Here is a 12,274-nt window from a genome sequence, read left to right as displayed (position 1 = left end):
TTTTTTTGTTTTTTGTTTTTTGTTTTTTTTTTAGCTCTTTTTGTCTTTAAGGTAAATTCTACTCAGGAAGGGCAGGAAAATCATTGTGTTTTTCATCATTTGAAATTATTTTTTTTCAATAATTCTTCTTTTACGCCAGCAACTATATAAGTATATAGTAAGTTTGGATTTACTTCTGAATTTTGGTGATTGCAGTTTTTTTCATTTTAATATAATTTTATCTTATAATTATGTAATATTTAATCAGTTCAAAATACATGAACAAAGCAAGCGTATTCAGAGAACTCTAACTTCTATCATGGGTTTCTCAACCATGTTCCTCTCTCCTTCATAGACAAAAATTTTACAATTTTATGATTTATCCTCTCATTCTCTTTTGAAACCAAACAAATATATATTCATATGACTTGTTAGATAAATGTTAGCATGCCTTTTTTTTTTTTTCACTTAATATTAAATCCTGGAGGTTACTCTATAGCTGTCTATGGAGCTATGTCTTCTTTTTTTTTTTTAATAGTTGCATTGTGTTCCATTATGTGGATTTACTATCTTTTATTCAGCTAATTCCCTATTGATGAACATGTGTTTGCTTCCAATTTTTAGTTATTACAAATTGTGTTTTAAGGATTAGGCTTGTGCATAATTTTACCCATATTTCTGCCATTGTATTTTTGGGATAGATTCTTAGAAGTGGGATTTCTGGGTCAAAGAACAAATGCATATGTAATTTGGTTATGTATTGGTAGATTCTTTTCCACTATTTTGCATTCTCACCTATAATGTATGGAAGGGCTCCTTTCCCCACAGCGTCTTCAATAGCATATTCTCAACCTTTTGGAATTTTATTATACTGATAAGCAAAATGATGGTATCTCAATATAGTTTGATTTGGATTTACCTTATTATGAAGTTAATTTTTTATGTTTAATGGGTTTATGTTTATTTTTCAGTAAGCTATATGATCATATCTCCAGGCTATTTTTATGTACAGTTGTTGGCTTTTGTTTTCTCTCTTTTTAAAATTTTAATGTATTAGGAATTACAGCTGGTTGCAAAGGTTGTGTCCATTTTCTTTGCAATGTTCTTTTTCACCTCCTTCTCTAAAGATTTGGAGTTCATTTTCCTGCTTATTTTGTACCAAGGTTAGGCTTGGGACTTGTTTTGGCCAATAGAATGTAGCAAAAGTGAGCTTGTACCAGTTCCAAGCTTACGCCTCAAAGATTTTTGCATGCTTCTCTCAGATTTTCTGAATCGTGCCTACCTACCATGTGAATCAGCCTTGGTTACCTTGCTGGAGGATGAGAGTCCATATGCAGCAGAGATGAGCCATCATTGCCTAGGCTGTCTTAGACCTGGCAACATGAGTGAGCCCAGCAGAAACCAAAAGAACTAAATACTCCAGAATTCCAACCTCAGAATCATGAGCTAAATAAAATTATTTTTGTCTTAAACTTCTAAATATTGGGGTGTTTTGTCAGGTAGCAAAAGCTCACATAAGGATAGTAGCTCTTTTAAGTATTGCAAACACTTAGCATAGTTTGTACATTGTCTTTATAAAAGGCCGAACAATCTGGTTTTTTTTTTTTTTTTTTGCATTTCTACTTTAATTTTGCTTTTTAGTCTTGCTTTACTTATCCTTTCTGTTCCCCCCCCACATGAAATATAGTTTTAAATAGTAGTCATTGCATTGAACATATGATTTTATATTATTCCTTTTTAATTTGACTATATATCATACATATTTTCCTATATTTCTATATGGTGCTTATAATTACAAAATTTAATTACAAATCCTTTATGTCCTTTAGTTTACCATAATTTATAGATCCTTTCTTCTTGAGTATTTATTTTATGTTTGTCGCTATTACAGATAATACTACAATGAACAGTATTTTGCTTTATTGAACTGTTTCCTTAGGATAAATTATCATGAATGAAATTACTGAATCAAAACATATAAAAACTTCTATAGTTTTTGCTATATTTTGACATATAGTTTTGCAAATAATGTAATTTATAATGTCACCAGCAGTAAGTACTACACTCTTTCCAGTTATGGATTTTAATTTTTTTCTTCTTTTTTTAATATTTAATTTTATTATGTTATGTTAATCACCATACATCATTATTTTTTGATGTAGTGTTCCATGATTCATTGTTTGCGTATAACACCCAGTGCTCCATGCAGTATGTGCCCTCCTTAATGCCCATCACCAGACTAACCCACCCCCACCTCACTCCCCTCTAGAACACTGTTTGTTTCTCAGAGTCCATACTCTCTCATGGTTCGTCTCCCTCTCCGATTTTCCCCTCTTCATTTGTCCCTTCCTGCTATCTACTTCTCCCTTTTTTTTTTTTTAACATATAATGTATCATTTGTTTCAGAGGTATAGGTCTGTGATTCAACAGTCTTACACAATTCACAGTGCTCACCATAGCACATACCCTCCCCAGTGTCTATCACCCAGCCACCCCATCCCTCCCACCCCCCACCACTCCAGCAACCCTCAGTTTGTTTCCTGAGATTAAGAATTCTTCATATCAGTGAGGTCATATGAAACATGTCTTTCTCCGATTGACTTATTTCGCTCAGCATAATACCCTCCAGTTCCATCCACATCATTGTAAATGGCAAGATTTCATTCCTTTTGATGGCTGCATAATATTCCATTATATCTATATACCACTTCTTCTTTATCCATTCATCTGTCGATGGACATCTTGGCTCTCTCCATCGTTTGGCTATTGTGGTCATTGCTGCTATAAACATCGGGGTGCACGTACCCCTTCGGATCCCTACATTTGTGGGTTTTCCACATAAAGAGTGAGAGTTTGACTTCTTCTTTGCCAATTAGGATGCCTTTTATTTCTTTCTGTTGTCCGATTGCTGTGGCTAGGACTTCTAGTACTATGTTGAATAGCAGTGGTGATAGTGGACGTCCCTGCCATGTTCCTGACCTTAGGGGGAAAGCTCTCCATTTTTCCCCATTCAGAATGATATTCGCTGTGGGTTTTTCATCGATGGCTTTTGTGATATTGAGGTATGTACCCTCTATCCCTACACTCTGAAGAGTTTTGATCAAGAAAGGATGCTGTACTTTGTCAAATGCTTTTTCTGCATCTATAGAGAGGATCATATGGCTCCTGTTCTTTCTTATATTAATTTATTGTATCACATTGTTTGATTTGTGGATGTTGAACCAACCTTGCAGCCCAGGGATAAATCCCACTTGGTCGTGGTGAATAATCCTTTTAATGTACTGTTGGATCCTATTGGCTAGTATTTTGGTGAGAATTTTTGCATCCATGTTCATCAAGGATATTGGTCTGTAATTCTCCTTTTTGATGGGGTCTTTGTCTGGTTTGGGGTTCAAGGTAATGGTGGCCTCATAAAACGAGTTTGGAAGTTTTCCTTCCGTTTCTATTTTTTGGAACAGTTTCAGAAGAATAGGTATTAATTCTTCTTGAAATGTTTGGTAGAATTCCCCTGGGAAGCCATCTGGGCCTGCGCTCTTGTTTGTTGGGAGATTTTTGATGACTGCTTCAATTTCCTTAGTGGTTATAGGTCTGTTCAGGTTTTCTATTTCTTCCTGGTTCAGTTTTGGTAGTTGATACATCTCTAGGCATGCATCCATTTCTTCCAGATCATCTAATTTGCTGGCATATAGTTGCTCATAATATGTTCTTATAATTGTATTTCTTTGGTGTTGGTTGTGATCTATCCTCTTTATTTATTTGGGTCATTTCTCTTTTCTTTTTGATAAGTCTGGCCAGGGGTTTATCAATCTTATTAATTCTTTCAAAGAACCAGCTCCTAGTTTCATTGATCTTTTCTACTGTTCTTTTGGTTTCTATTTCATTGATTTCTGCAATGATCTTTACTATTTCTCTCCTCCTGCTGGGTTTAGGCTTTATTTGCTGTTCTTTCTCCAGCTCCTTTAGGTGGAGGGTTAGGTTGTGTATTTGAGACCTTTCTTGTTTCTTGAGAAAGGCTTGTATTGATATATACTTTGTTCTTAGGACTGCCTTTGCTGCATCCCAAAGATTTTGAGCAGTCGTGTTTTCATTTTCATTCGTTTCCATGAGTTTTTTAAATTCTTCTTTAATTTCCTGGTTGACCCATTCATTGTTTAGTAGGATGCTCTTTAGCCTCCATGTATTTGAGTTCTTTCTGACTTTCCTCCTGTGATTGAGTTCTAGTTTCAAAGCACTGTGGTCTGAAAATATGCAGGGAATGATCCCAATCTTTTGGTACCAGTTGAGACCTGATTTGTGACCTAGGATGTGATCTATTCTGGAGAATGTTCCATGGGCACTAGAGAAGAATGTGTATTCTGTTGCTTTGGGATGGAATGTTCTGAATAGATCTGTGAAGTCCATTTGGTCCAGTGTGTCATTTAAAGTCTTTATTTCCTTGTTGACCTTTTGTTTAGATGATCTGTCCATTTCAGTGACGGGGGTGTTAAAGTCCCCTACTATTATTGTGTTGTTGTCAATGTGTCTCTTTGCTTTTGTTATTAATTGGCTTGTATAATTGGCTGCTCCCATGTTAGGGGCATAGATATTTACAATTGTTAGATCTTCTTATTGGATAGACCCTTTAAGTAGGATATAGTGTCCTTCCTCATCTCTTATTATAGTCTTTGGTTTAAAATCTAATTTGTCTGATATAAGGATTGCTACCCCAGCTTTCTTTTGGTGTCCATTAGCATGGTAAATGGTTTTCCACCCCCTCACTTTCAATCTGGAGGTGTCTTTGGGTCTAAAATGAGTCTCTTGCAGACAGCATATCGATGGGTCTTGGTTTTTTATTCAATCTGATAGCCTGTGTCTTTTGATTGGGGCATTTAGCCCATTTACATTCAGGGTAACTATTGAAAGAAATGAATTTAGTGCCATTGTATTGCCTGTAAGGTGACTCTTCCTGTATATTGTCTGTGTTCCTTTCTGGTCTATGTTACTTTTAGGCTCCCTCTTTGCTTAGAGGACCCCTTTCAGTATTTCTTGTAGGGCTGGCCTCGTGTTTGCAAATTCCTTTAGTTTTTGTTTGTCCTGGAAGCTTTTTATCTCTCCTTCTATTTTCAGTGACAGCCTAGCTGGATAGAGTATTCTTGGCTGCATATTTTTCTCATTTAGTTCTCCGAATATATCCTGCCAGTCCTTTCTGGCCTGCCAGGTCTCTGTGGATAGGTCTGTTGCCAATCTAATGTTTCTACCATTGTAGGTTACATATCTCTTCTCCCGTGCTGCTTTCAGGATTTTCTTTTTGTCTCTGAGACTCGTAAGTTTTATTATTAGATGTTGGGGTGTTAACCTATTTTTATTGATTTTGAGAGGGGTTCTCTGTGCTTTCTGGATTTTGATGCCTGTTTCGTTCCCCAAATTAGGGAAGTTCTCTGTTATAATTTGCTCCAATATACCTTCTGCCCCTCTCTTTCTTCTTCTGGGATCCCAATTATTCTAATATTGTTTTGTCTTTTGGTATCACTTATTTCTCGATTTCTGCCCTCGTGATCCAGTAGTTGTTTAACTCTCTTTTTCTCAGCTTCTTTATTTTCCATCATTTGGTCTTCTATATCACTAATTCTCTCTTCTGCCCCATTTATGCTAGCAGTTAGAGCCTCCATTTTTTATTGCACCCCATTAATAGCCTTTTTGATTTCAACTTGGTTAGATATTAGTTCTTTTATTTCTCCAGAAAGGTTTCTCTAGTATCTTCCATGTTGTTTTTAAGCCCAGCTAGTATCTTTATAATCGTCATTCTGAACTCTAGTTCCGACATCTTACTAATGTCTGTGTTGATTAGGTCCCTGGCAGTCAGTACTCCCTCTTGTTCTTTTTTTTGAGGTGATTCTTTCTGTCTTGTCATTTTGGCCAGAGGAGAATAGATGAATGAGAGAACAAAATGTTAGCAGGATAAAACGACCCTAAAAAATATACACTAAACAAATCAGAAGAGACCTGAAACTGGGGGAAAAGAAAGCGAAAGAAAGAAAAAAGAAAGAAAAAAAGAATATGATCAAATATGATCAGGCTACTGAATAGATCAGTGCCACACACTAGATTTTGGGCATATTTTTGTCTGTTAGAAGAAACTGCCTCCCAAATTTTAAAGAAACTTATATATAAGAATAAAATATATTACAAAAATACAGGTAAATACGATGAAGGGATGGAATATGACTCTAAAGATGAAAATTATAAAATATTTTATTAAAGGAATTGATAAGATAAGAAGTTGGTTGAAAAAAGAAAGAAGAGAAATTAAAAAAAAGGGGGGGGAGAGAATATGATCAAGCAGGAGACTAGAACAAAGCCATACACTAGAGATTTAGGGTATATTTTGGTCTGTTAGAAGAAACTGTATCCCAAAATTTTAAAGAGAGAACAACTTATATATATATATATATATATATATATTTCAAAAATAAGGTTAACTACTATGAAGGGATAGGATTTGACTCTAAAAATGAAAAATAAAAAAGATTTTTAAAAAAGGGATTGGTAAGATGTTGGTTGAAAAAGGGAAAAAGAAAAATTCAAAAAAAAAAGAAAATTAAAAAAATTAACTTTGAAAGACTAAAGAATCAGGGGGAAAAAAAGCCATTAATTCTTTGTGCTGTATCCCCCTAGTGCTGGCGTTCTGCTGTTCTCATTGATCGGTAAACTTGGTCTTGGCTGGCCGTTCTTGGGGATCTTCTGGGGGAAGGGCCTGTTGCCATGGTTTTCAGATGTCTTTGCCGGAGGTGGAATTGCCCCACCCTTGCCAGGTCTGGGCTAAGTAATCCTCTCGGGTTTGTTCTCAGAAACTTTTGTTCCCTGCAAGCTTTCCATACAGCTTTGGAGAATGAGAGTGAAAATGGCAGCCTCCCAATCTCCATCCCGGAGGAGCCCATAGCTCGGGGCCCCACTCCTCAGTGAGCCCCCAGAGAAAAGCAGTCAATCAGTCCCGTCTCCCCGGTATCCAGCCACACTCCATGCTCACCTGGCCTGTGACCTAGCATTTCTATCTCTGGCACATGACCCCATGTGGAGTCTCCAAACCCAGCAGATCCCTGCAGTGCGTTCCCGCGACTCCTCCTGGGGGGGGAAGGGGAGTCTCTCCAGATCTGCTGCCTGTTGGGTCTGTGCTGGAGGAGCAGTGGCCCAACTGTGCCTCGGATCATGGTTTATGGCAACCCCGAGCTGAGAACCCAAGGCTTGGCTGGGTCTCTGCAGCCGGCTTCTCCTCTCCAATACCTGGGAGCTCTGCTGCACTCAGGCACCCCCGGTCTTCCTGTGACCCCAAGGGTCCTGAGACCACACTGTCTCAGCAAGGGTTCCACCCCCTGCTTAGCCACTGGAGCGATGTCCCTCAGCGGATCTGACTTCTAAAGTTCCGATTTTGTGCTCCGCTGCTGTATCACTTGTCGGTAGTGGCTTACGGAGGCCCCCTCCCCCGCTGCCTATCCTCCCGAATATCGCCTCAGATTCACCTCTCCGCACGTCCTACCTTCCAGAAAGTGGTCACTTTTCTGTTCAGAGAGTTGCTGCTATCCTTTACTTCAATCTCCTGTTGAGTTCGTAGGTGTTCAGAATGGTTTGATTCCTATCTAGCTGATATCCTGGGACCCAGATGAAATTTAGGTCTCCTACTCCTCTGCCATCTTGCTCCTCCTCAGGTATTTTTTCTTTATCAGCCTGTGGTTATGAGCAGAGACTCGCAGTCTGAGGTCCCAGCAATGGCAGGGTTTTCTTACAAGTCCTGGAAATCATATGGCGAATCTGGGACCACACAGAGAAGTGAAGGCAAGGGAGGATTTTAATTTTTTTACAGATTAAATAGGACGTTCTCTCAAAGCAATTCTTAGAAATGGCTCAAAAAATCAAAAGGCAATAAAGAAATCAAAAAGGTAATAATAGAAGTTGTAAAACTGCAGTCTTCTGTCCATCCCTCCCTCCAGCAGTTCTCCACTCCCCCAGTGGATGCTACCAGAAAGTGTTTTAGCTATTTTCCCTGGTGTTTAGGTTCCAAAATAACTTATTTTTCATATCTTTCTAAATTTCAGATATTGTGTATCGATTTCCACCTATAGAAACTGAAGTTGGCCCTTTTAAATCCCTCTCATAATCTGAAGTCCCTATCACAAATACATGTCCACTCTTCCCATCAAACCCAGTTTTTAACATTTAAGTTGAAAGCTGTATTCAGTTTTAAATTACTGTGGTCATGCATATACTGTTTAATTCAGAACCAAGTTGAGCACTACTGTTAAATTCTCTTTCTTGTACAACTTTTTTGTTGGTATTTTGTGGAGTTACTTGCCCTTTATTTTTGTTGTTACTTAGTTTTCTTAAAATCTCTGCCTAAATATTCCCACAATCTTCACTTCTCAGTCCTATTTTCCACCCAGTCCTATTTCTGTGAATCTATTTATTGTAATAGGAATTTTGTGAAATTCCTCCCAGAACTTTAATTCCTAACTCTTCTGCTTCAGTCTGCCTGGTTTTTCTCTAAGTCTCTATGTGTATCTTCACACTTCTTGTTCTTTTCCAGCAAATTCTCTTCACCTCTATCCTGTGCTGGATCCACTATTTCATGGATATCACATATAAAGGATATTTGTTGTTAGTTTTGCATGCCTAGCATCTGAAGCATTTTCTGTGATAGGGGAAAGCCTCATTCTTATGGACAATGCAGGAAAGTAAAGACTGACTTGCTGTACAGTAGCTGAAAATACTAGATTCTCATTTTCACTGACATTTTTTTATCCAGGAGACAAATGTGTAAGCTAGGATGGCTCAGTCAAATGTGTTCACAGCAGATTTTATGCTTTTGCTCATGATGCATAAAAAAAAGGGGGCAGGGGATGCTTTCTCTTATGGTAGCAGAGATAACACTGTAAGGTGGGACTCTTGGTGTGGGTAGGGACAGCTCACCACCCCCAGCAAATACCTGCAAGGGCCTCTGGCACTAACTGCCCTCTCCCATCCCTGTGATATTCTTGCTGTTTTCTTAGTACTGCTACAGAAGTCAAGCTTGACCACGTGGAACCCTGCTGGAACCCCCAGTCTGTAATCATAAGATTCTCCCAAATCATTGTTTTTCTCCTTGTTTCCCACGAAGTTTCTAGAGCTGTGTGTATCTGCCTTGCAATTGTGTAAGTGTCCAAAAGCAAGATCTCTGGTGGTTTTATGTGAAAGATAAAAGGGCCTCATGAGGAATTCTTAATCGCAGGAAACAAACTGAGGGTTGCTGGAGTTGGGGGTGGGGTGGGAGGGATGGGGTGACTGGGTGATAGACACTGGGGAGGGTATGTGCTCTGGTAAGCACTGTGAATTGTGCAAGACTGTTGAATCTCAGATCTGTACCTCTGAAACAAATAATGCAATATATGTTAAGAAAAAAAAAAGAAGAAGAAGAAGGTAGCGGGAGGGGAAGAATGAAGCGGGGGAAATCGGAGGGGTAGACGAACCATGAGAGACGATGGACTCTGAAAAACAAACAGAGTTCTAGAGGGGAGGGAAGTGGGAAGATGGGTTAGCCTGGTGGTGGGTATTGAGGAGGGCACATTCTGCATGGAGCACTGGGTGTTGTGCACAAACAATGAATCATGGAACACTTCATCTAAAATTAATGATGTAATGTATGGGGGTTAACATAAGAATAAAAAAAAAAGGGCCTCATGAATCCATTTTAAAATGTGTAATTAATTTATTTTCTTGCATCCAAAATCTTTTTAATAACAAAGCAGGATCTGGGGGCAGTTTTTGTAACCACGGTGTGTCCATTGGACTCTGGTGAGCTCAAACTTCTGGCCCTTGGAGTGCATGTAGGGTGTAGTGTGGCTGCACAGGGTCTCCCGGCCTTGTTAAAATGCCCGCACACTTCTGGACCCTTCAGAGGAGCAGAGAGCAGCACAGCCCTGCCGCGCTTGGGGGAGTACAGGGCCAGCTGGATGAAGGTGAGGCTCTAGCTCCAGCCTTGAGGATGAAGGTTCTGCACGAGGCTGTTTTCAGCATAGTGTGCACACTTTCAGTTTGGGTACCTCCTGGATGGATGCTCGGGTCACCCGTTATAGTCTCTGCAACAATAGCTCTTTTGTCTTCCTGGCCAGAAAGTTTCATCTTCCAGATCATCCGGGAAAGGATGAAGGCGGCAGGTTGGTGCGACTCATGAACCACCTTTTCAGCACAACTTGGTTGTAAGTGGAGTTGGTTTGTTTGGCCAGAAAATCATACCGCTTGACCAAAAGCCTTTCATAGATGTCCTAGCTTTTGGAATCTTCACAGTTAACCTTTTGGTCCTTGTTGTGGAGGATGCCAAGTCCAATTATGGCACTTCTCCCACCTCCAATCTCAGCACAGCTCAAGAGGTGTAAAACGTTTCATTTCTCTGGTGACAGTGCATGGCATGTTTTGTAGCCCTTCCAATGATACTATAAAAATTATCCATATCCTCCAGATAAATTCGATAATCATCCAGGGTCCTCTTCTTTGGAACTGTGAACTCCGTTTGATAGAAAGCTTGAAGATAGATTATACCTTCATTTCTTCTTTAGTATCTTGTTTTGCTGGAGACCACACTGTAGCAACTTTCAGTAATTATATGGAGGAAGAAAATTTTTTGAGAGCACTTATATTGGGAATTTTTTTCCTATTCTCGTAGTTGATAGTTTGGACTTAAATTTTTAGGTAGCAAATCATGCATCAGAATTTTAAAAGCATTTTTACATTTGTTTTATTGCTTTCAACATGGCTGCTCAGAAGGCAGATGGTACTTTTAGACACAGACCTATGCTTGTGAATCTTGTCTCTTTCCCAGGAAATTTTCAGGCTCCTCCTTCATCTCTGAAATTTTGCAGTGATGGACTTTGATGTGAGTTGTTTTTGCTTTGTTTCTCCATTCATTTGTGTTGGATCCTTTAAGCTCTTTTCAATGTGGATATCCATATCTAATTAGGGGAATTTTCCTTGTTTTATTTTATTTCTTTGATAATTTTTCCTTTCCATTTTCTGTGCTTTTTTATCTGGAACTCCCAGTATATAAATGTTGGACTTACTGAGTTAATCTTTTTTTCTTATATTTTCTGTCCTATTTTTCTTCTATTTTTGCTTTATTTTCTGGGAGATACCACCAACTTTGTTTTTCAATATTTCTTTCATTTTTAGTTTTGCTATTATATTTTAATTTTCTAAGACATTCTTCTTGTTATCTGAAATAACCCCCTTTTGTAGCATTTTGATTTGTGGCTATGCATAGGTATATTTATCTTATTTCTTTAAGGAAAATAATTTTTTTTTTATTTTTGCTCCTTAAATTCCCTTCTTTTTGCTGTTGCTGTTGTTGTTGTTTGTTTTTCTGTATGTTTTCATTTTCATATTTTATATTAGAGATTTTTCACAACTGGTTGGTAGTCCTTGGCCTCTCATTTATATTAAGAGTGAGGCACTAAGAGTTTATTGGAGCCCTGTTTTCTCAGGCGGGGCTGGTTTACTGATGAGTTTTACCCAGGGAAGAACTCAGGCTCTTTGTTGTGTTTGATGGGATCTCCCATTGTCGGTATGGATAGGAATTTTTTTTTTTCTTTTGATTTGGTTTTTCCTTCTATTTCCTGCATGGGGATTTTGACTTGGATGCTAGTAGGCCAGGCCCCAGGATGAGGAAGTGTCTATGGACTCAGTGTTTATTAAATGAATTATCATTCAAATTCTATTTTTCGTTCCTTACTTACCTCTTCTCCTTATTTATGCTTTATATCCTTAGATGAGATCCTCCATTGTTCAACTTTTCCAGAAACTAAACCCTTTAACTTTAGCAGGGGTAGGAGAGAGATAATTACTTGGCTTCTCGGGATAGAAGAAAATATAGCAGCTCTTTTTAAAGACTCAGCCACTTACCTTGCTTTCTGCTCTGCCTTGCACCTTCACTGAAGGAACTGATCCCTTCAACTCTTCAGGCTCCTGTGGTACGAAACAGTGATTCTTGCTGTAATCCCCATTCTTTTCACACACACATACACATCTCCATTCAGGTCTCCTAAATTAGTAATAACTGCCTACCTGGCTTCCAGTTTCCAAATTATTTAACATCTCTTTTCTACATTGTTCTGGTTTCTTTCTTTTCTTTCCTTTTCTTTTTCTTTCTTTCTTTCTTTCTTTCTTTCTTTCTTTCTTTCTTTCTTTCTTTCTTTCTTTCTTTCTTTCTTTCTTTCTTTCCTTCCTTCCTTCCTTCCTTCCTTCCTTCCTTTTCACTTTGTAAGCCTATCCTTTTTTTAATTGCTATAATTTTGGG

The 12,274-nt window shown here is 38.4% G+C and overlaps 1 pseudogene; it reads right to left on the bottom strand.

The window, feature by feature from the left end:
* Positions 1–9,719: 9,719 nt before the first annotated feature.
* On the bottom strand, positions 9,720–11,537 carry LOC123841254 (large ribosomal subunit protein eL18-like; annotated as a pseudogene).
* Positions 11,538–12,274: the final 737 nt, after the last annotated feature.

This window comes from Mirounga angustirostris, unplaced genomic scaffold, assembly GCF_029215605.1.
Source record: "Mirounga angustirostris isolate CCGP_5_RB_7025 unplaced genomic scaffold, mMirAng1.0.hap1 SCAF_1, whole genome shotgun sequence".
Lineage (NCBI taxonomy): Eukaryota > Metazoa > Chordata > Mammalia > Carnivora > Phocidae > Mirounga > Mirounga angustirostris.
This window is presented reverse-complemented; position numbering and strand designations above follow the sequence as displayed.